The following is a 20,882-nucleotide window of genomic DNA, read 5'->3' as shown; positions in this document are numbered from 1 at the left end:
AGCATTATTTGCAATAGCCAAAAGGTGGGAGCAACCCAAGCGTCCCCTGATGGATGAATGAATAAAGAAAATGTAGTGTATACATACAACAGAATATTATTCAGAATATTTTCTTTTCCAAAGATTTTATTTATTTGGTTGGGGGGGGTGAGGAGGAGAGGGACAAGTAGACATCATGCTGAGTATAGAGCCCAACACGGGGCTCGATCCCACAACCCTAAGATCAGGACCCGAGCCGAAATCAAGAGTTAGACACTCCACCGACTGAGCCACCCAGGCGCCCCCAGAATATTCTTATTTTTAAACAGGAAGGAAATTCTGGCATATGGTACAACATCGATGAACCTTAAGGACGCCATGCTGACTAAAATAAGCCAGCTGCAACAAGGCAGATAGTATACAATTCCACTTACATGAGATCCCTAGAGCAGTGGGACTCACAGAGACAGGATGGAGGAGGTGGGTGCCAGGGGCTCGGTGGGGGGGCTTGGGGGACTTCCTGTTTACTGCGGACAGAGTTTCAGTGTGGGCAGGTGAGAAAGTTCTGGAGAGGGGTTGCATCAGAACGTCAATGTACCTAACGCTACTGAACTGGACACCTAAAGATGGTTGTGATGGTCAATCCTGTGTGATGGGTATTTTACCCCAATTAAATAATAACAGCCATTTACTGAGTGTTATCAAGGGACCCCCAAGACACTAGGTCTGGGGATGTGCATGGCCTCCCCAACCCTTGAGCCCATGACTGACTCTGAGGTCCCACACTAGCCCCAGGCTCACTGGCATCACAGTATAGAAGTCACAGGGATACGGGCTTTAGTTCGACCCAAGGAAACACTTCCCAGCTGGGACGACTGTCCGCAAGGGCAGAACAGGCGGCCATGTAGGCACTGAGCTCCCCGTCCCTGGAGGTCTGCAAGGGGAAATCGCCCATTTATCAAAACCTTTTAAAGAAGGTCTGTGCATGTTTCTTGAAGGAGAGACTTCCACAAGTCACCTGGCAAGGGGTCACGAGGGCAGAGGTCAAAGACAGCTCACATTTGCTTTCGGCAGAAAGTGAGGCCACAGGGAAGGACAGCAAGAGCAAGCTCCAACCGCTTCGGACAATAAGCTCTTAGCACTTCTAAGCACACAGTATCGAGCACGCAGAGCTGGATGGGCCCCTTGCCCAACCACCTCCATGTGCATCAGAGATCTGGCCCGTGCCCCAGATCTCTGCACACCCAGCGCACATTTGCGCCATGACGCGACGCCCTCTCCCTGTGCGTTAACTGCTATGCTAGTTGCAAATTCTCCCCAATCCACTGGCGCGGGCCCTTCGGGAAACAAACGTGATTTCTTTGTACCTGGGCAACAATTGCAACGGTAGGCACCCTGGTTTTATCGTAGCGCCCACGCATGCTTGCTTCCAGAGCATTCTCCCTGGTGCCTGGTCCACTGAAAAAGACATCAGACACGAACAAACCACAATGACACGCAGCGACACGGCCGAGTCTCTCAAATATGATGAAAGCACCAGGAGCCAAAGGTCACACTGTAGGATTCCATTTATGTGCGGCTCAAACACATCCGAACTCCAACGTTCGAAGTCAGGATGCTGGTCATCTGGCTGGAAGGAGGCATGAAAGGGGCTTCTGGGGGCTGGGAATGTTCTGTTCTCCATCTGGGTTCTGACCTGGGTGATTCCGTTTCTAAAAACTTATCAAGCTGCTGACTTATAACGATTAGCTTTTTTTTTTTCCTCAATAAAAAAGTTTTAGAGGGATGCCTGGGTGGCTCAGTCAGTTAAGCGTCTGCCTTTGGCTCAGGTCATGATCCCAGGGTCCTGGGATCGAGCCCCGCATGGGGCTCCCTGCTCAGCAGGAAGCCTGCTTCTCCCTCTCCCACTCCCCCCTCCCCCGCTTGTGTTCCCTCTCTCTCTCTCTCTCTCTGACAAATAAATAAAATCTTAAAAAAAAAAAAAAAGTTAAAAAAAAACGTCAGATACTGGAATCCCCAGTTAGGCAGCAGACACCAGGAGAGCGGTCTTGACAGACCTTCAGAGAGTGAACCGAGCTCCCACCCTGAGACCAGCACTTTCAGTCCTATCACTTTATCCTGAGAAAATTCTCCGAAACATGAAGATTTATGTGCGAAGGCATCTCGCCAAAGCATGTCACACATCCGTAAATACACACGGCACACACACACCAAAGGGAAACAGCAGACCATCCAAGAGCCCCCCGGGGGCTGGAAGCAATATCATCAGAGTGGCGACCGGCCCCGGGACACGTGGAAAAAGCTAGAAACGGGCACCGCACAGACCCTTCACCTCGATGGGCCGGATCCCTGAGTGACCTACCTTCCCTCTGCTTTTTGGTCTTTTGTAAATTCTCTGAGCTAAGGAGGTTATCACTTCTGCAATTTGGAAAGAAACAACGGAAAGCTCAGTCCTTAGAGGCGCCCCACCCCCAGGACAGGAAAGCAGGCCCGGGGGGCCGGGCAAAGGGCAGGAGCAGGGAGCTGGGGGAAGGGGCAGGTCTGTGGCCCGGCCATGGGAAGCCTGCCTCCAGAAAGTACAGCTTTATCCCTCTCGGGTAGAGAGGGGTTCATGAAGCAGGGCGGACGCCCCCCAGATGGGGCTCCCCAAGGGCCAGGCTCAGGCCAGGCCTGTGTTCTTGGCACCAACACAATGAAGGGAGGCCTTCCAGCTCAGTTCTGTTGTGTCTCTGCGCCCCACAGGAGATGGGGTGCTACGGGTGGGATGGGGTGGCCGGGCTCCGGTGGGCAGATGGCTCTCCGGGGTCAGGTTTCTGCCCCGTTATTTAAAGCCCGGCTCCCGGCTCCTGGCTCCCGGTTCCTGGCGGGCGGGCAGGGGCAGCCGCCGCCTGCGTGACTAGGATGAGAAATCGCAATCCCGACTGGGGCCGCGTGCCTATGGCAACTGGCGCTGTGGCCTTGGAGACTAATCTCCAGGCTGCCAGTCCGCAGGGGCCTCTCCGGGCGGGGCCCCAGCTCCCTGTGGAGGCCCTTGGCCGGGGAGGGGACCAAGCCCTCTCCCAGCCGAGGAGGGGGCGTCTGACCTTGCAGGGTCACAAATTCCCAGGGCCACGGCCCCGGCCACACCCCCCAGTCGCGGTGACACATGTGGGATGTGGCCATCGCGCACACACACCACCATCACACTTCGTTGGACACAGCACGGAACTCACGGCAGGTGTTCCTGCCCGTGAGAGAGTCCCAGGCGGGGGGGGGGGGGGGGGGGGGGGGGGAGGAGGGGGTGGACAGGACGACAATAAAATAGGCTATTAAGAAAAAAAGATTAAAACACTGTGATACATCTTGATTTAAATGGTGGTTACGTGGGTGTCTACACAGGTAAAAACTCATCACGCTAGATGCCTGAGATTTATGCGTCTTACAGTAAGTTATATGTCAGTTAAAGGTAAAAATAAGCGACTTGCGAGAAGCACGGGCTAGTGGGTGGGGAAGTCCGGGGAGGCTCCCTGGAAGAGGTGACACCTGAGCCGAGCGGAATGTCTTGCCACAGGGGCAGCAGGAGTCTGCAGGGCAGGAGCAGAGCCAAGGGAACTGGGCCCAAGCTCTGCTCATCTGCGAGGGGGCTGAACCACCCTTGCCCCCCACAGTGCCCCCCTCCCTGGAAATAAATGCTGAGCAAATACAGCAAGACCCGTTTGAAGTAGTGCCAAATTACTGGCTGCCCGGGAAACCCAACCACCAGCCCAGCCGCCCACGTGTCTCGGCTGGGCCTGATTGGGGTGGTGGGTGGGGTGGGGCCGGCCCTGCTCTGCTGGGAAGGGCCAGGTCGGGGCAGGAAGTGGTGGGCAGAGAGACAGGCTCGGCCGTGGGGGCCAGGTCAAGGGCCTTAGGAGGTCATCACTGAGGGGGCAGGAATCACTAAAGAGTATGGAGCAGGGGCACGATGTGGTCGGTTGTGGGGACCCTGGCAGGATTCGGCAGGTGTGGATCCAGAGCCGGGGAGCGGGTCGTAACCAAGCTTCTGCAATGGTCCAGGCCAGAGATGGCCAGGTCTGCGGCCGAGGGTGGCAGCAGGAGAGAGGAGAGGATGGCTGTGACCAAGGAAAGGGCAGAGATTTGTGACACCGTGGACAGGGGTAGTCCCGAGGCGGGGCCACCTGGAGTGATGCCCAGGTTTCTGATTCTGATGATGCAGTGGGGGATGGTGCCCCCAGCTCAGCAGGGAATAAAAAGGGGGGACCAAGAGGCAGAGCCTCGGCTCAGGAGGGCCCCCTGTAACCTGATCGGGGCTGGGGGCTAGGTGGGGGTCTCTGGGCTAAAGGCTCAAGATCCGACAGATACAGGAGGAGCAAAGGCCCCCCCCCCCCCGGGGGACAATGTAGTGGGAGAAGTCAGAGGGAAACTGAGGAAGAGGGAAAGTCAAAGAATCAGGGGAGGAAGAAGGGTGGGAAATTAGAGGTCAGGGGCCGGTCAAGGGACCCAGAGCAGTGCTAGGGCGACACATCGGGGGGGGGGGGGGGGACACGGGGTGGGTGCAGAGGGCTCTGAAGGGCTTCGTTCTCCAGGAGGAGAAAACCAGAACAAATGGGGTTGGACAGACACACACACACAGGCCTCCCTGGTCCTTCCAGACGGATCTAAGAGCCTGAGCCAGGAGCCTCTCCACCCAGGCCCTCTCCTGGTCTAGGACGATGGAGGGTCCCCACCCCACTGGGGCTTCCGTCCACTGGATGGGGAGGAGTGTGCAGGACAGGTGAGGGAAACCACAAGCCAGCCCAGGGAGGTGGTGGTCTCACCAGCCACCGCCCCCCACCCCCCAACAGGACGTGCACACACAGGGACAGGAATTTTGTTTTGTTCATGGCTACGCCCCCGAACCACAGCAGGCACTCCATACGTACCTGCTTGGTGGATGAATGAAGGGGCTCAAAGGAAGTCAGAGTGGGGACTGCAAAATGCAGCTTAGCCAAACTAGACCGTCCTTGGCCTCCAGGACCCTCCGCGGGCACCTCCAGCCCCACTACGTGGGGTCCCCCTGCCGCCCTGTCTACCCCAGGCTCACCCCTCAGCGTGAGGTGCAGGGAAGTGGCCGCGCTTGGGGGTCAACCCGGACTGGGCTGGAGTCCCCACCCAGTGACCACCGGACTGTGACGTCAAGGGAGGCTGACGCGCCATGCCTCAGTTTCCTTGCGAGCAAACTGGCGCCACCCACTCTGCTGTCCTCAGCATTTTGAGGACAGCAAGCTACCGTGTGAAGAGCATCTGGCACGGCGCCCGGAGGCCACAGGCGCTCATTAAAGGCACGGCGGCACTGTGTCCCGCCCTGACATCACTGCGTCCCATCAACTCTGGGTTAGCTCATGCGGTAATTCTGATGGGCAGCACACAGACGCTTCTGCTCCCCCGCGTGAGGGGGCCCCGGGTGGGAAACGCAGGCCCAGCCCTGGGCTGGGCGTCAGGGGACCCCGGCACCTGTCCCCCTGGGGTTCGGGCTGACCCTCGGCAGCTCAGCCACAAGGGGCGAAAGCATGTGCTGGTTCTTAAGCATCCAGAGCGCCTGGGGGCTGGGTATCAGGAAGGGGTGGGAAGAAGCCAGCACTGGGGTGGTGCCAGCCCCTGGGGCGATCGCGTCTCCCGAGAGAGCCCCCTTGCCAGACGTAAACAGGCCTTCTCAGAAGGATGAGCAACGTGGATAAGGAGCATCAGGCCCTTTCTTGTCGGGAAAAGGCTGGGCGGAAAAAAAAGCTAATCACGGTGGGTGATCTAATCCCAGGGCTCTGGCTCACAGGCTCCCACCCCAGCCAGCCCTCCTGAGCCGGCGAGCTCCCTCCCTCCTCCTGCTGTGGGCTCTCCCACCCAGCCCAGTGCGCCAGGGGTGCGGGGCAGGGGTCCCAGGGAAGGCCGTGCCCTGCTGCAGGTTGGGGTGGGGAGACCTGGCGTCTAACTCCAGACACCACCCCAAAATGGGGCTCAACTGCCCCTTTGGAAATTTCTCCGAGGACCTTCTTACCCTCCACCCCGGGTGAAAGGATCACCAAGCCCCCTCCCCTGACATCTGGCTGCCACGCCTGCCCTGATCCATGCCAGGGAAGTCCTCGCAGCCCAATGCCCCCAACCCCACACCTTTGGTTCCTGCTCCTTTAAACCCCAACGCCACCTCCCGCAGGACCCCTTCCTCCCGCACTCCCCATTCAGGAGCTCCCCTGGGCCCGTGCGCCCCTGTGGGCGTGGGCGGCATACCCGTCTGTTGGATGCGGGGGCACCAACTCATTACACGGTACTATCAGGACACCTGTATGCCCCAGGCCCGATCCCTGCCCTGGAGCTACCGGGTGGGGAAAGAGAAGCTAAAAGTTATAAATGGTGACGGCACTCTAGAGAGGAGTCCGTCTCCGTTCAGAGGTCGGTTCATCAGGTATTTGTCCAATGCACCTGCCGCCTGGAGCCGCTCCAGACCTGCTCGCTGGCTGTGTGCATGCATCACAGCTAACACCCGCCAGCGCCCCGCCCCGCCCCGCCCCTTCCTTCCACAAACACTTCAGCATCCACCCCGGCCCCCGGGGTGGGGGGGGGGGGGGGGGCCTGGTACTGAAGTCCCCGCCACCTGCTGGGTCAGGAGCTGGTTCACGTTAATGACCTGGTCCCTGGGGGATAACGCACTTTCTTCTGTGGCCGGAGGGTCTCAGACATGGAGACGCAGGTGCACCAACACCATCCCCCAACCCCGTCAGAGCTTTCCCACTCCATCACATCGGACGCCCCAGGGTCCCCAGAAGAGAGGCAGGACAGGGCAGAGATCATCACCCGCCCCTCACTGGACGACGGAGGCGCAGTGTATAGGTGACCTTCCTATGATTGCACAAGAACCCCAGCGGGGGAGCAGGGCTCCGTTCACGCTCTGTTTCCCCGGCCTCCCATCCCAAAGCCTATAAGGGCTTGTGTGTAAACACCCACTACGGCCCTGCTCGGTGCTCACCACTCCCTCACTTGGGTGAGGAGAGCTTGGCCACCTCGATCCACCAGGGACAAGTCAGGCCCACCCGCAGCCCTGGCCAGGTGGTAGGATTCCACAGAGTTCTCCTCCCCGGGGGATGGGAAGAACCTGGAGGAGCCCAGCCCAGGCCACACCATCCCCTCCCTAGAGCCCAATGACCCATGACACAGCAGCCCCTCACCAAAGGCCAGGCCTTGTGAGATCTGGGTCTAGTCAAGGCTCTGCCAACCCAGGGGCTGTGTGATACTGGGCAACTCGCGTCCCCTCTCTGGGCCTCAGTCTCTGTCTCCAGTAAGGACAGACAGCCACGGCACCCTGCCCCTTCTTCCCTCACAGAGCAGTGGTGGGAGGTGAAAACAAGGCCCAACAGAGCCTTTCTATCCAAACCCTACCTTGGCCCTGGGCCCAGCTGAGACGCCACGTCACATTAAGGTCACCATTACCATCAGCAGCCACACGACTGCCCCGTGCCATGCTGTGAGCATGCTTTCAACCCCCTGCGGCAGCCCTAGAGCACCGTGGCTCTCTTCCCATTTGACAGATGAAGATGGGGATGCTCAGAAAGGCTGAGTAACTTGCCCAAGGTCACACAGCCAGAAGAGTCAGGGGCTGGCTTCAAAGCAAAGTCTGCCGGAAGGAGAGAATGTGCACCCAACCCGTGACAAGGTCCCCGAAGCAGCCCCCCCAGACAGCCGCCCCCCCCCCCCAGGCCCGGCTCACTGCCCAGTGACTGGCGTGCAGATATTCGCAGAAGGGCTCTTTAACACAAACTCCTTTTCTGCCTCCCCCAGAGGGTGAGGAGCTTCAGGAAAGGGGCCAGGCTTCCTGTCTGGGGTCACAGTGAGGCCCAAGGAGGGCTTCCTGGAGGCCCTGTGAATTCTGAAAACCAGAAGGGACCCCAAAGTATGGAGACATCATTTTCTGAGACAAAAACAGGGCTGCGGGCCCAGGAAAGGGTCCTGTACTGCCAAGATCGTGGGGGTGCGGGGGGGTGGGTGTTACAGAGAAGGCACAGCACGATTCCAGGAACTGCCAGCCCTCCACACAGACTCCAGACAGTCGGGGTCACCCGGTCTGCCCCCAGGCCCCACCACCCATCTGCAGGAGCACAGAGCCCAAAGCATGGGAGCAGGGAATCCCTGGTTTCCTGCTCCAAATGGAACCCCATCTGAAGCCTGGGATGAGAAAGCCACTCCTCTTCCAAAGCTGTGGCCCCCCAAGAGGTGCAGGCCGGTGGGGAGGGGTCCCAGGCCTGACTCCTGACATCCTCATGCCCCCGTCCAGGGCACCCGTTGGCTTTCCAAGGCCTGCAGCGTGAGAACCCTCCTCGTGGGGCTGACATAGCTCTGAGCTGGCTCTCTGAGGTGGGTGACGCAAACCTGGCCGGGAGCCAGCTCCAGCTCCCTGCCACAGGGCGACCTGCCCGTCCCCTCCCCCAGGCCCACCCTCCCAATAGTCTCCAGACCTCTCAGCTGTGCCTCGAGGCGGGGACACAGCCCACACGGCAGTGACTCAACATCAACGCCAGGATAAACCCAGGGCCTGCATCTCCGAGACCCGGTCCACCCATCCGAGGAGGGTCAGCACCCAAGACATCCCAGCTGCCCCCTGTCTCCTGGGCTCTCTCCTTAAGGAGGTTCTTCCAGACTGTCAGCCCCACCCTGCCAACCCCGAGGACCAGGGCTGCTGGGATTTACCTGGACACATAATGGGGCTTTGGGGTTATCCCGATGCCGTGGGTTTCCCAGGCAGAAGCCAGCGCCCCTCTCTCTTGCCTGTCCCCGGGGGCCACCAGCCATTCCTACGCGTCACCGAAACCAACCACGTTCCACCTCCAGCCTGTGCTACGCTCTCTTCTTCCTCGTCTGGGGTGTTTTAGAGGCCCTGACCCACCCCCTACCCGTGCCTTCGGGCATACCCTGCCCCAAAGCCTCCCATCAGCTGTTTGGCCTCGATGTGCCCGCCCAGTCTCCTGGAAGAGGCAGACGAGGCTCCAGGCGCCCCCAGGAGGGCAAGGAGTCCCAGCCCAGGAGTCGTGAGATGCGGTTTTGGATCCTGATTCTTGTAACTCTGGAACCGGCCAAGTGCCTTCCCAGCCCTGGCCTCAGCCTCCCCATCTGAAAAGGAAAGGTCGTCCACCTATTTCTGAGGTCCCTTCCAGTTCCAATGGTTCGTGGATCCAAAGCACAGGGCATGGCAGACGCCATCCAGGAAGCTCGGGAACAGCAGAGGAAGGTGGCGGGAGGGGGCACCAGAGAAGATCCCCGGCCCCAGCCCTGGGCCTAAGTCCCGTGAGCCAGTCTGAAAGCCCCAAACCCAACAGTTACCGGTCTACGGAGGATCCGCACCAACTAAAGCAGATGGAAAGACTAACCCTACGTGGGGGTTAATCCCCAAAGGCCAGTTCAGGCTCAGGCTGGCTTTTTGAAACTGAGGGGTAACATACATACACACAGTAAAATTCACGCCCTTTGGCAGGAGTCCTATGAGTTTTTACAAATGCAACCCTCTGTAACTGCTACCGCAATCAAGACACAAGGCAGTCCCATCAGCACCCCAAATTCCACCATGCCCCTGTCAACGCGCCCCCACACAACTCCGGATCTGCTCCGTCCCTATAGTTTTGCATTTTCCCAGATGTCCTGCGAACGCAACAGGGCCTGGCTTTCTGGGTCTGCCACCTTTCAGCCAGCCTAATGCTCCTGGGAGTCACCCGTGCCGCGTGGATCTAGAGGTTGTTGGTTTTTAACACGGTCTGAATGTACATACGGCGGTTTGCTTATCCGTGCACCACCAGCCGGACACTCAGATTGTTTCCAGTGTAGGGCAACGACGAAGAAAGCCACTCCAGATATTTCTCTTCTTCACGTTCCTATGTAAACCTAAGTTTTCGTTTCCCTTGGGTAAATAGTGAGGAACAGAACTGCCGGGTCATACGGCGAGCATATGTTTTAACTTTGCAAAAAGCTGCCCCCAAATCCACAGAGGCACCATTAGTGGTTGCTAGGGGGCTGGGAGTGGGGGGGCGTGGGGAGGGACTGCTAATGGGTATGGAGTTTCTTTCGGGGGTGATAAAAATTCTTCTGGAATGAGACAGTGGTGACAGCTGTACAACCTTGTGACTATACTAAAAACCACCGGGTAGAATACTTTAAAACGGTGCATTTTATGATGTGATTTTATGTCCACGAAAATAATAAATAAGCCGTTTTCCAAAAATGGCCATACCACTTTACGCGCCCGCCAGGCCATGTCTGAGGTCTAGCCCAGGCCAGTTTTAAAGGCAAGACGTTCCATAGCTGGTTGCAGGGAAGGGAGAAGCAAAGGCCCTGAGGCAGGACTGACTGAGCCCTGGGCTACAGGTCTCCAGGGCTGAGCAGAAAGGAGGTCTCCGGGTGGGGAGGGGGATGAGGGAGGCATGGCAGGTGACCGGCACTGCCCTGGACAAAGTGGGATCCCCTAAGGCCCCAGATGGGCAGTGGTAACTCTGGGCCGCATGAGAGCCAGGCACCCATGATCTAAGTCCCCACCCTACCTGTTAGGGGGTGCTCCATATTCCTCTTCTTACTCCTGGAAAAATGAAGATGCCCACACTGGTCTGGGCCACGAGGGGCAAAGAAGGGCAAAGCCTGCCCATTAGCATTCCCAATCCCCTTCCTCCCCAATAGGCATGCCTCTATCTTCCCAGTTCCCTTGTAGTTAGGGGGCTCCACAGGACCAAAGTCTGACCTGTGTGAAACTGGAGAAGCCCCCAAGGAGAGCATGCATGAAGGCAAAGCTTTGAGAGTAGAAGCATTCTGCCCTCACTCCTTCTCTCCATCTGGACCGTGGCTGTGAGGACTGGAGGGGCTGCAGCTATTCTGTGACCATGAGGCATAAGTGTGAAGACAAAATCCAACAAGCTAAATCAACACCACATCAGGTAGCACTTCACCCTTTCTAGGATGGCTATACTCAAAAAGACAATACCAAGTGTTGGCAAGGATGTGGAGAAACTGGAACCCGCAGACACTACTGGTAGGAGGGTAAGATGGCGCAGCCACTTTGGAAAGCAGTCAGGCTTAAACTTATAAACATAAAAATATTCCTCAGTATGTTAAACACGAAACTGCCATTATGACCCATTATGACCTCCACTCACAGGTGTTTAGCCAAGAGAACAGACAGGGCAGTTCACACAAAAGTTCATATACAACCGTTCACAGCAGTGCTATTCGCAACAGCTAGAAAGGGAAATGACCAGAATGTCCCTCAACCGATGAATGGACGGGTAAGCAAGAGGTGGTCCATCCACACAAGGGAATATTATTCAGCCATAAAAAGGAACAGACCTCTGACACCTGCCACAACAAGGATGAACCTCGAAAACGTGATGCAGAGCAAAAGAAGCTGGACGCCAAGGCCACGTATTATAGTATTCCACTGACGTGAAACGTCCAGAATAGGCAAATCTGTAGGGATAGAACATGAGTCAGTGGTTGCCAGGGTTGGGGGGAGCAGAGGACGGACTACTTCCTGGGTCAGGATTTCTTTTCTGGGTGATGAAATGCTCTGAAATGAGCGGTGAACATCACACAGCTCCGTGAATGTATGAAAGCACACTTTAGCATGCTTCCAAGAGAGTAATTTTTAAAGGAACTTAAAACAATCTAACAAGCTAAGGGAGGAAAAGAACCGAGCCCCCGACGGCATCGCTGAGCCCCCATCCCAGCCTCCGGCTGCCTCGCCAAGGACTTTCCCTTGTCAAAGCTGTTCAAGTTGAGGCTTTCGATTACCTGGGGCCAAACACACTCCTAACCAACAGCCTAGTCCCCCTGGGCCTCCTGCCAGGACTCAAGGGGGCTCTGTACATGGGGCAGCACCTGTGCTAGGCTGGTGGTCGGGATTCAGCAAAATGTCAGGTTATCCCAGTGACCACCGGTGGCCCCTGGAATGCCACACATACGCGCGCGCTCACACACACGCACGCACACACACACGTGCACGCACACAAGCGTGTGTGTCTAAATAACCCAGGGGATTAACTGTCCTGACGCTCCACACTTGTGCTCTCTCCACACACACCAGCTGCCCTTCAGAGAGGGGAAACCCCCCCAAACTGGGCTGCACCCAGCCCCGGGAGACACAGTGTCGTCCCCCCCCCCGGCCACCCCCCTCACCCACCACCCACCAGACGCCCCTGAGAGCCACAGCCGGACCAGCAACCAGGGGAGGATGGGGGTGAACCAATGAGAATCAGGCCCGAAGGCTGGAGAAGGCCCCTGACCTTCCAAGGCCCCACCCCGAGTGCCCTGACACCTAGCCGGCTTCTAACTCGCTTAGCAAGTTTGTACTGGATACGCACTCTTTGCCAGGCAGGGTGCTGGCGGCAGGGGGGTGGAGGGACAAGGCACCAAGGCCCGGACCCAACGGAGGGTGACAGACAAGTCCAAGGGCGGTTGGAACACATGATGTGGCGAGGGCTGTGCCGGGGGACGTTCAGGGGGTGTAGGAACACAGAGGAGGGGCACCCAACACAGCCTTGGAAGGGGGCACAGGGAAGGCTTCCAGAGAGAAGGGCCATCCGAGCTGCGACCTTCGAGTAGAAATCAGCCCCATGAAATGGGCAGGGCACATTAAGTACGTTCCAGGGAGAAGCAACACTACACGGGGAAGCCAGACAGAAGCACAGTACGTTCTAGAAACCCAGGGAAGCTCACTGGGTTGGCACGGAAACAGGCAGGGCCTGGCCATGCCCAGTCTGGGAGTGAGGCAGCCAGAGGAAGGTCTTCACCTGGACCCAACACAATGCTCCGAGCTGGGCCCCGCCGGGGAAATGCTCACCTGGCCACATGCACAGTCACTGATCACTCTGTCTCTGGACCCTTAGACTGTCGCGCCCCGCCCCCCCAAACTCCCCGCTCCCTCCCCCCACCCCCTGCACTTGCAATGCCCACCCCAGACTACTCCTGGGTCCAAACCCCACCCATCCTCCAGGGGCCAATGAAAAGTCACCTCCTACACGCTGCCCTCAGGGATATCCCTACGGGAAAAGAGGGCTCTCCAAAACCCCACCACAGGGCCACTGCCCCTGGTAGCCCCAGCCCCAGGGGACTAACCAAGTCCACCCCTGGGGTTTTCCCAGCTCACAGAAACAGAAACTGAGGCACGGCAGGCTCCAGGCTCCAGGCTCCACGGGCAGAGGAGATAAGAGCGCAGCAGGGAAGGATGGCATCCAGTTCTTCTCTGGGCAGGACTGGGGCCCCCAGAGAGCGAGACGCTGGGGTCATCATGCGACAAGGTGAGAAAACACTCAACTGGAAGAGCAACCAGCTGCCCCCAAACAAACATGCTGATTGTCCCAAGAACACTGCAGTGTAGGGAGAAGCACCCTCATTTGTTCAGATGAGGCTCGGAGAGGTAAAGTCACTTGCCTAAGTAACCACACAGCATGTCCGCAGTTAGCACTGGGACTTGAACCCATGTCTGTCTGGCTTCAGAGGCCCTGCTGGTTCCACGGCGCCCCTGCTGGCAAGTAGGGAAGGCCTGAGGCAGGTAAAGGAGCCCCAAGGAGGGGCACTGGCCTCTGACCCGGGGCGAGGAAGAGCATCTCTCCCTTGGACATGCAGGGCGATGGACCAGGACCGGAGGGAGGATGTGGTCAGCTTACCCGCCCAGAGGGCTGCACCCCCAGCTGGAAGCCAGGGCGCACACGGGGAACAGGGCAATCACCCCCCTTCCGTAGCTCTCCCAACCTGGGCCTCCCCACTGAAAGCCGGCACACCTGAAAAACCAGCTCCTGGATAAACACAAGAAAGACACCAGGCTGGCCCAGTCATAAGACCCCCCCCCCACCGGAGCCCGCCAGGACCACCCTGGAGCCGGGTGGGTGGGCAGGCAGGGGTCCTGTCTGCTCCAGGGAGCCACCCAGGAGCACCCGAGTATGGGCCTCACCTGCTCCAGTCCTCCCAGACTTCCCACCAGGTACAGCCCAAGGGTTGGACTGAGGGGTGCGGGCTTTGAGACCGGGCCAGGGGAGTCGGGGGGGTGAGCCGGGGGAGGAGGAGGGGTGCTGGGGGCTGCCGGGCTCACCAGGAAGAATAAATGACTCGTTCACCAAAAACAAAGTTAAAACTCCTCCAATCTCTCAAGACACCCAACGCAGGTCACGTTAGCACCCCAGGAGCTCCCTCTCCTGAGGGGCGCACATGCCCTTGGGGGCCGCCAAGGTCCTGTTGGGCCTCCCTTCACTCAGACGCCACCGTTCACGCCGCCCACCCACAGCCCTGCAAGGTACTGCTGTCTCCCTTCTCAGTTGGGCAAACTGAGGCTCAGCCGACTTGGGAGCTGTCCAACTCACACGCAGCCGGCCCGCAGCCGAGCTGGAATCGGTCTGACTAGAAGCTTCCGTGACCAGCCGAAATCTCAGTGATGCCCACAGAAACGTCCAGAACAGCCACTGTCCGTGCAGCGTGGACCACGGGCAGAGGTAGATGGCAAACGTTTTTATTTAGGACCCTACTAGGTAACGTGGATAAAAGCGGCCCTGCTCTGGCTCCAAGGAAGACACAGGGAACCGGAGGTCTGCATGTGTCCCCCTCCTCCCCGTCGGCGGCACCCCCCTGCCCCACAGGGCTCCGTGGAGGCCCACCGGCTCGTGTGACCACAGCTGTGTCCCTCACTGGCCCTGTTCTCCCATTTACAGATGACCAAACCCGAGCACAGAGATCAGAAGTCCCTTGCCTGAGGTCACACAGCCCCCTTCTATGGGACCCTATAAATCACGCTCCCGACTGTTACGCCCGCCTCAGTGTCCTTTCCTACCCAGCCCCCCTCCCCGAACAAGGGAAACAGAGAAGTTCTACCCCAAGCTAAAAGACTGCAGGGGTGGAGTCGGGGGACACACGGCCAGGGACCCGCAGACTCCAGGGCAGCGGGGCGCCCAGAGATGGGTGAGCACCACTGGGCACAGACAACTGCCCTTGCCCGCCCCCAGCTGTCCTGGCCTCAGAGCATCATTGTGCCAGGAGCCCACCTGCACAGTGGAGGGCTGTGTGGGTGCGAGGGCAGCCGAAGGCAGGTGTAATTTCATCAGGGGCTCGCCGGCCGGGTGAGTCACCAGAACCGGAGGATGAAATTCTAGCTCTGCGGACAGAGGTGTGCACCTCTCTCGGCTCACGGTTAGCTCTCAGTGGGGGTGGGGACGGGGCACAGGCAGTGCCTCTGTGAACATGAGCAAAAGGTACCCCTTCCTCTGGGCTGGTCCCAAGCGGGGCTCTGCAAACCCGGTGTCCCTGACCACAGAGCGGGTGGAGCTATGTGGCATGCCAGACGATGGAACGCTCCGCAGCTACCACAAGGTCGAAGAAGCCAGACTCAGGTTGCATTCTATGTGACTGCATTTATGTGACATTCTGGAAAATGCGAAACTACAGAGACGGAAAACACACAGTGGTTAAAAAAGAGAAAGAGGGGCGCCTGGGTGGCTCAGTCATTAAGCGTCTGCCTTCGGCTCAGGTCATGATCCCAGGGTCCTGGGATCAAGCCCCGCATCGGGCTCCCTGCTCAGTGGGGAGTCTGCTTCTCCCTCTCCCTCTGCTTCTCTCCCGCCACTTGTGCTCATGCTCTCTCTCTCTCAAATAAATAAATAACAAAAAAGAGAGAGAGAGAGAGAGAAAGAAAAGAAAAAGAAAACAGAAAACACACAGTGGTTGCCAGGGGCTGGGGGAGGGTAAGAGGCTGGCTGCAAATGAGCTTGAGGGAGCTTTCAGGGGTGATGGAATGTTCCATGTCTTGACAGGGGCTGGGCTGCGTGAATGTGCACAATGGTCAAACCCCTTGGAAAACACACTTATGAAAACTTGAGCTTTTCACTGGATATCCCTCATCCTTTGACAAAACATAGAACAACGTGTGGGGTGAGCCCCTCCTACGTACAGGCCTGGGGCCGGATGCCAGGACCTGAGACCCTGCAGACCCGGGGGAAGGGGGGAAGGGGGTGATATCTGTAAGTTTCTTACCGGCTGGTGGAGTGACAGACGGATGGACAGATACAGACTCCCCTCTATGGTGGTCCTGCCAGAAGCCAGAAAATGTACCTTGAGACCCACCCCCCTTCCCCAGTCAGCAAACAGGTCTGGCCCCGTCCAAGCCTCCAGGAGAGAAGCCACCTGAGGGCTATATCTCCAGCTACCCGCCTCCAGCTACAGGCTCAGGCTCTCCATCCCCAACTACACAGCCTTGCTGGGCACCTGCAGGCTGCCCAGGACCCCAAGCCCCTGAGCCAGGACCACTCACCTCTGGCTTCCCACACTGTCTCCACTCTAGACCTGCACTGGGGTGACCCACATATCCACGCTCCCATCCCACGCCTCCCCAATCACAGCACCTGAGGCTCAGGCAGGATAGGGGATATATCCTCTGCATTTCACAGGTGAGCACACAGTCTGGACTTGGGGGCTAGGGACATGGCCCACAAGACCCTGCCCCTTACTTCCTGGCTGTAGTCAGTCCACATTCCCGGGGCCTCAGCCCAGCACAGAGGCTGGGGGCTACCTCAGATGGCTGTATGCAGTGGTGCTACACACACCAGGCATCCCTCCACGGGGACTGCCCCTCATGCCTGTGACCCAACCCAGCAAAGACCTTCCCCTACCAGCCCCTCCAGACCCCGAGGCAGGATCTCCAAGCCTTGCAGGGGAAGACATAGGACCGACAGCCTCCCAGCGCTCAGGCCTGGCTCTGCGCACCTTGACTGCAAATCCTAACTTGGGCGTCTGCTCCAGTGTACCCCACAACCCCCTCCTCCTCCTGCCACAGTGGCACGGAAATCTCTGAAAACCAGGGCTTCCCAGACTGGGGATCCCTTAGTCCCCCACACCACCTAAGCCTAACAGGGGATCCAGCCTAGAGAAAGGCCGACCAAGGAAACTGGATGCAGCGCTACCTGATTCGAACTCACCCAGACCATCCTGGAGCTTTAGGTTGAGCCTCTCCCCAGTCCCCAACAGTCCCGTTGCCCAGAGTTCATAGCTCCAAGGTTGCCAGATAAAATACAAGACCCTGGTTCAGCTTCAGAGAAATAAACAAGTAAGTCTTCAGCATAAGTTACGCCCTCAATCCTGCATTATTCGTGGCTTATCTGAAATCCAAATTTAACTGGGTATCCCTATTTTTATTAGCCAGATCTGGCAACCAGAAGCAGGTGGTCCTGAAGGAGGGAGACAGGTGGGTGCACAAATAGCTCTGGGTTGGCCAGGCCCAGCTCCGGGCCAAGAGGAAGGGGGTCAGGAGCAAGAGTTCTGCCTGAGACACCCGCACCAGTCATCCCAAGCCCAGGTAGGGACAAAGTACAGCCTCACCCAGCTCGTTCAGCAAACGTAAGTCCCCACAAAGTGAACGAGGGCTCAGCCCCCTCGCACCCCGTCCCCCGGGGCTCTGCACCCCCTGGCTGTCATCAGCCATAACCCCATAGCCCTGAGCCTGAAATGACAGAGCATCTACCCTGGTGAGCACGAGGATCACAGAATCCCAGCCAGACATGCCTGCCAACGAGGGACCTGGGAGCCAAGTTGAGGGAGCCGGCTCCCCTTGGGCCCCGCCTGGACACCCCACCACCTACACACAGAAGTCTCCACTGTCACCCTGCAGCAGGACAGGGAGCATCTCACTGCCTTATAACCATTTCCATCTCCTCCAGTTCTCCCACAGAAAACAATCCTTCCACCACTCCACCCCTGCTTAGGAGCTCCTGCTGGGATTTCCCTTGCAGTCGGGTCCACGTCTCCTGCGCCCCACACCCTCCCAGAAGGTTCCAAGCCCCTGGCCCTGAGTCCCGCTCCGCTCCACAGTGTTTGTGAATTAACCCTGCAGTCCCTCCGCAGGCCCACGGAGCTGGGCACACTTTCCTGCTTGTCCCACAGAACCCGGCTGTGAGGCATCACAGAGATACCCCCAAACGGCCAAGAGTCAGAGGACTGAGAGAAACAGAACAGAGGACAACCAGGGAGCAGAGCCCCAGGCTCGGCTGTGAGGGGAAGACACAGGCCGGGGTAATGGGGAGGATGGGGAGCAGAAAGCTCAGGGGAAGGCCCCGGGATTCTCCCCATTGTGTGGGGGCCCTTCCCCGGAGATGGGGATTCAGGAATAAGGGGAGGAGCTGCTTAGCAACGTGGACCACTTCATTCATTCCCTCAAGTAGCCATTCCACGAGCATTTGGGGAGCAGCCCCGGGGCACCAGGAAATCCAAAGCAAGCCTCGGTCCCTGCCCTGTCCCTAGTGCACTCGCGGAGACAGATGTGGAACTTGTGAGTGAGATCAACACTAGGAGAGGGGAAGGACAGAGGAAGGTGTCATGGGGGGGACACCTCGGCCGGCCCTGGGATTCCAGCCCGAGGACACGACAGCCGGTGGAGTCTTCACAGAGGAGAGACGAGAAGGGGCAAGTCCTGCCACGCTTACCCCTCACGCTAGCCAGTTCGGGCCATCGGAGGAAGTCTCCCACCCCCTCGGGGGAAAGATGGGAAGAATCTTCCAGGGAGAAGGAACAGCCCGTGCAAAGGCCAATCAGGAAAACTGAGGCATTCAACGAGCCAGAGCCGGTTGAGGAGGCCGTGGGTGGACAGAGGACAGCCGGCGCGGATGAAGCCGAACCCGAACCCAGAATGGGGAGGGCCCAGGAGACGCGACCTGTGCCTCCAAGGTCCCACTGAGGATGAGAACGCCCCGAGGCGTCCCCCACCACATCACCCTGAGATCCTCATCTGGGGTTTCTGACAAGCCGGCTGCCACCCAACTGTGCAGGCCCTGGCTGCTGGAGACAGGCTTCTGGAACAACCGCCTCCAAGACCCCTGTCATTATGTCTGCCTTGCCGACTAGTTCCAAGCACCGACTGCTGTGTCGGACGGCTAGCCTGGCTCTGGGAGACTGCCTCCAAAGAACAGATAAAAAGTATTTGTGATTAACGCGCTGCACGTAAATGACCCTTCCTCCAGCACCTAGAGAACAGTGTCCTTAAGTAGGTCAAGCATGCCCCTACAACGCTGTCTTGGAGACCCGGTTTTGCAACCTTCGGCCCCAGGTCTCCCGCATTTTAAATGTGTGGGCAGCGAGTGGCCGCAGAGTTCCCACCTCTGCTTGGTTCCTCTGCTGGGGTCCTCTGGGACCCTCTGAGTCAGAGCCTCAACTTTCTAGGTCACTCACAGAGCAGGCTACGGAATGGGGTGTGGTCTTAAGCCTCTCACATCCCCAAAGCAGGTCGGGGATTCCGACATCCTGTCACCTTGGAGCCAGGTCTGTCCCTTGGTCCAGCGGTCCCTGTTCAGGAGAGGTCAGAGTCTATCTCGCAGCCTCCTGGGCTCCTTCCCGCCATGGGTGGCTCGTGATGGGCACCGGACCACCCCCATCGCTGCCACCCCTGTGCCCAGACCTTCCCCGCCAACAGCCACCAGCCTCCCAGTCACTGCCACCTCTTGCCCCGAATAAACCATCAATGCCCATGCCCTTTCCCTTTGAGAATGACGCTGCTGAAATAAATGGCTGCTTGGAAAGGCACCTCCCAAGCCCCGAGGACCCGGGCAGTGCCGAGGAGCAAGCAGTCCCAGGCACGGGGCAACCAAATCCCGCCAGAGGAGGTCAGAGCGGCTTCTGGCCGCCCCTTCCTCCTACTGGGCCCAAACGCCCACTCCTCTAGCTGTCCACGCCTGCCCCTCACTCCAGCTCCTGGGCCCAGGGCAGTCCCAGGGCAGTCCCACGCCCCACATCACCAGTACCACACTCCATCCAAGGCCAGCGCTTCCCCCCGCGGGCCTGGCACGGAGAGCCCCGCACTTGGGCTGCGACAGGGACACAGGAGCCTCCCACCCCAGCTCTGGTCCTGGGGGGCTGGGTCACATGGCCAGATATCCAGGGCTCCAGCACCGCCAGGAGGGCAGAACTCTCAGCTGCAAGCTTCCCCCTCTGCCCTGGGCCCAGGCCAGGGCATCCTCCCTCTCCCTGGCCACAGGCCGGGGCTGGAGCCCAGGAGAGGCATCAAGCCCATCATTTCCAGGGACTCAGGATGGGGGGTGGGCATCAAGCACCCTGTGGCGCTCCACAGGCCTCCCTGCCCATGTGCAGGAACTCAGAGACCACCCACATGCGGGGCACCCCCAACTTGCTCTCCCGGAAGCTTGGTGGCCCCCACTGCCAGCCTCTTGAGACTCTTCCCCGCCCTCCTCCAGAGGTTCAGCTGCCACCACTCAGGCCGGCCCCCTCCCGGGGGACCCCGACACAGGAACCACTGTGCTGGGGCAGTCCTGGCTGTGTTGGACTCAGCCTGCGAGTGGGGGGCACGGGCCAGGAGATGGCCCAGCCCGAGGAAGGCAGAGGTGGGGGGGGCGGGGACCCGCGGCCTTCCCAGCCCCCTCTGCTCCCACACTGGCGCCCGCCGCCGCGGGCAGCACCACTGACCTCATTCGCCAACTGCAGCAGCCTGCGGGCGCCCGCCGCCCGCCCCGGGGCGCCCCCCACCTCCGCGAGGGCCGGGGGTGACAGCTCCCGGCTCCCACCCCCCTCCCGGCAGGTGGGGGCGGCCGGCCCTCCCCTCCGCCGCCCCCCCCAGCCCGAATTATAATCCCAGTCACGTGCCTCCCCAGGCACCCAAAAGCCGGACGCGGATTCTGGAACACCTTGAGGGGGAGGGGCGGGGGCCACGGGGGTGGGAGGAGAAGGGGAGAAGGGCCTCGGCGCCCGCCCCCCGCAAAAGTTTCTCCTACCTTGGAGGATCCCCAAGCGCTCCTGCCAGCGTCGCCCCGGCCCCGGCCCGCGGCCAGGACTCAGCCTCCTGCCGCTGCCTCCTTAATTAATCCGGGAGAATGGGGGAAGGCGCGGCGGAGGGAGGCGCGGCGCGGCGCGGCGCGGCGGGGGGGCGAGGGGCGCGGGGCGCGGGG

At 59.2% G+C, this 20,882-nt stretch overlaps 1 protein-coding gene across 8 annotated transcripts in view; it reads right to left on the bottom strand.

The window, feature by feature from the left end:
• GTF2IRD1 (GTF2I repeat domain containing 1) overlaps positions 1–20,837 on the bottom strand; it is a 101,838-nt gene extending 81,001 nt beyond the window's left edge. For 7 of the 8 annotated variants that reach the window (XM_025864613.2, XM_025864615.2, XM_073884177.1 and 4 more), the window contains exon 1: positions 20,709–20,837. The gene's annotated coding sequence lies outside the window, so the exon portion shown is untranslated. Of the gene's footprint in view, positions 1–20,403; positions 20,483–20,708 lie in introns of those variants that run through there. The other variant, XM_073884173.1, reaches the window with a different exon arrangement.
• Between the last annotated feature and the right edge of the window lie 45 nt (positions 20,838–20,882).

Source organism: Callorhinus ursinus, unplaced genomic scaffold, assembly GCF_003265705.2.
Source record: "Callorhinus ursinus isolate GAN/ISIS: 27379988/994484 unplaced genomic scaffold, GSC_fseal_2.0 scaffold55, whole genome shotgun sequence".
Classification (NCBI taxonomy): Eukaryota; Metazoa; Chordata; class Mammalia; order Carnivora; family Otariidae; genus Callorhinus; species Callorhinus ursinus.
This window is presented reverse-complemented; position numbering and strand designations above follow the sequence as displayed.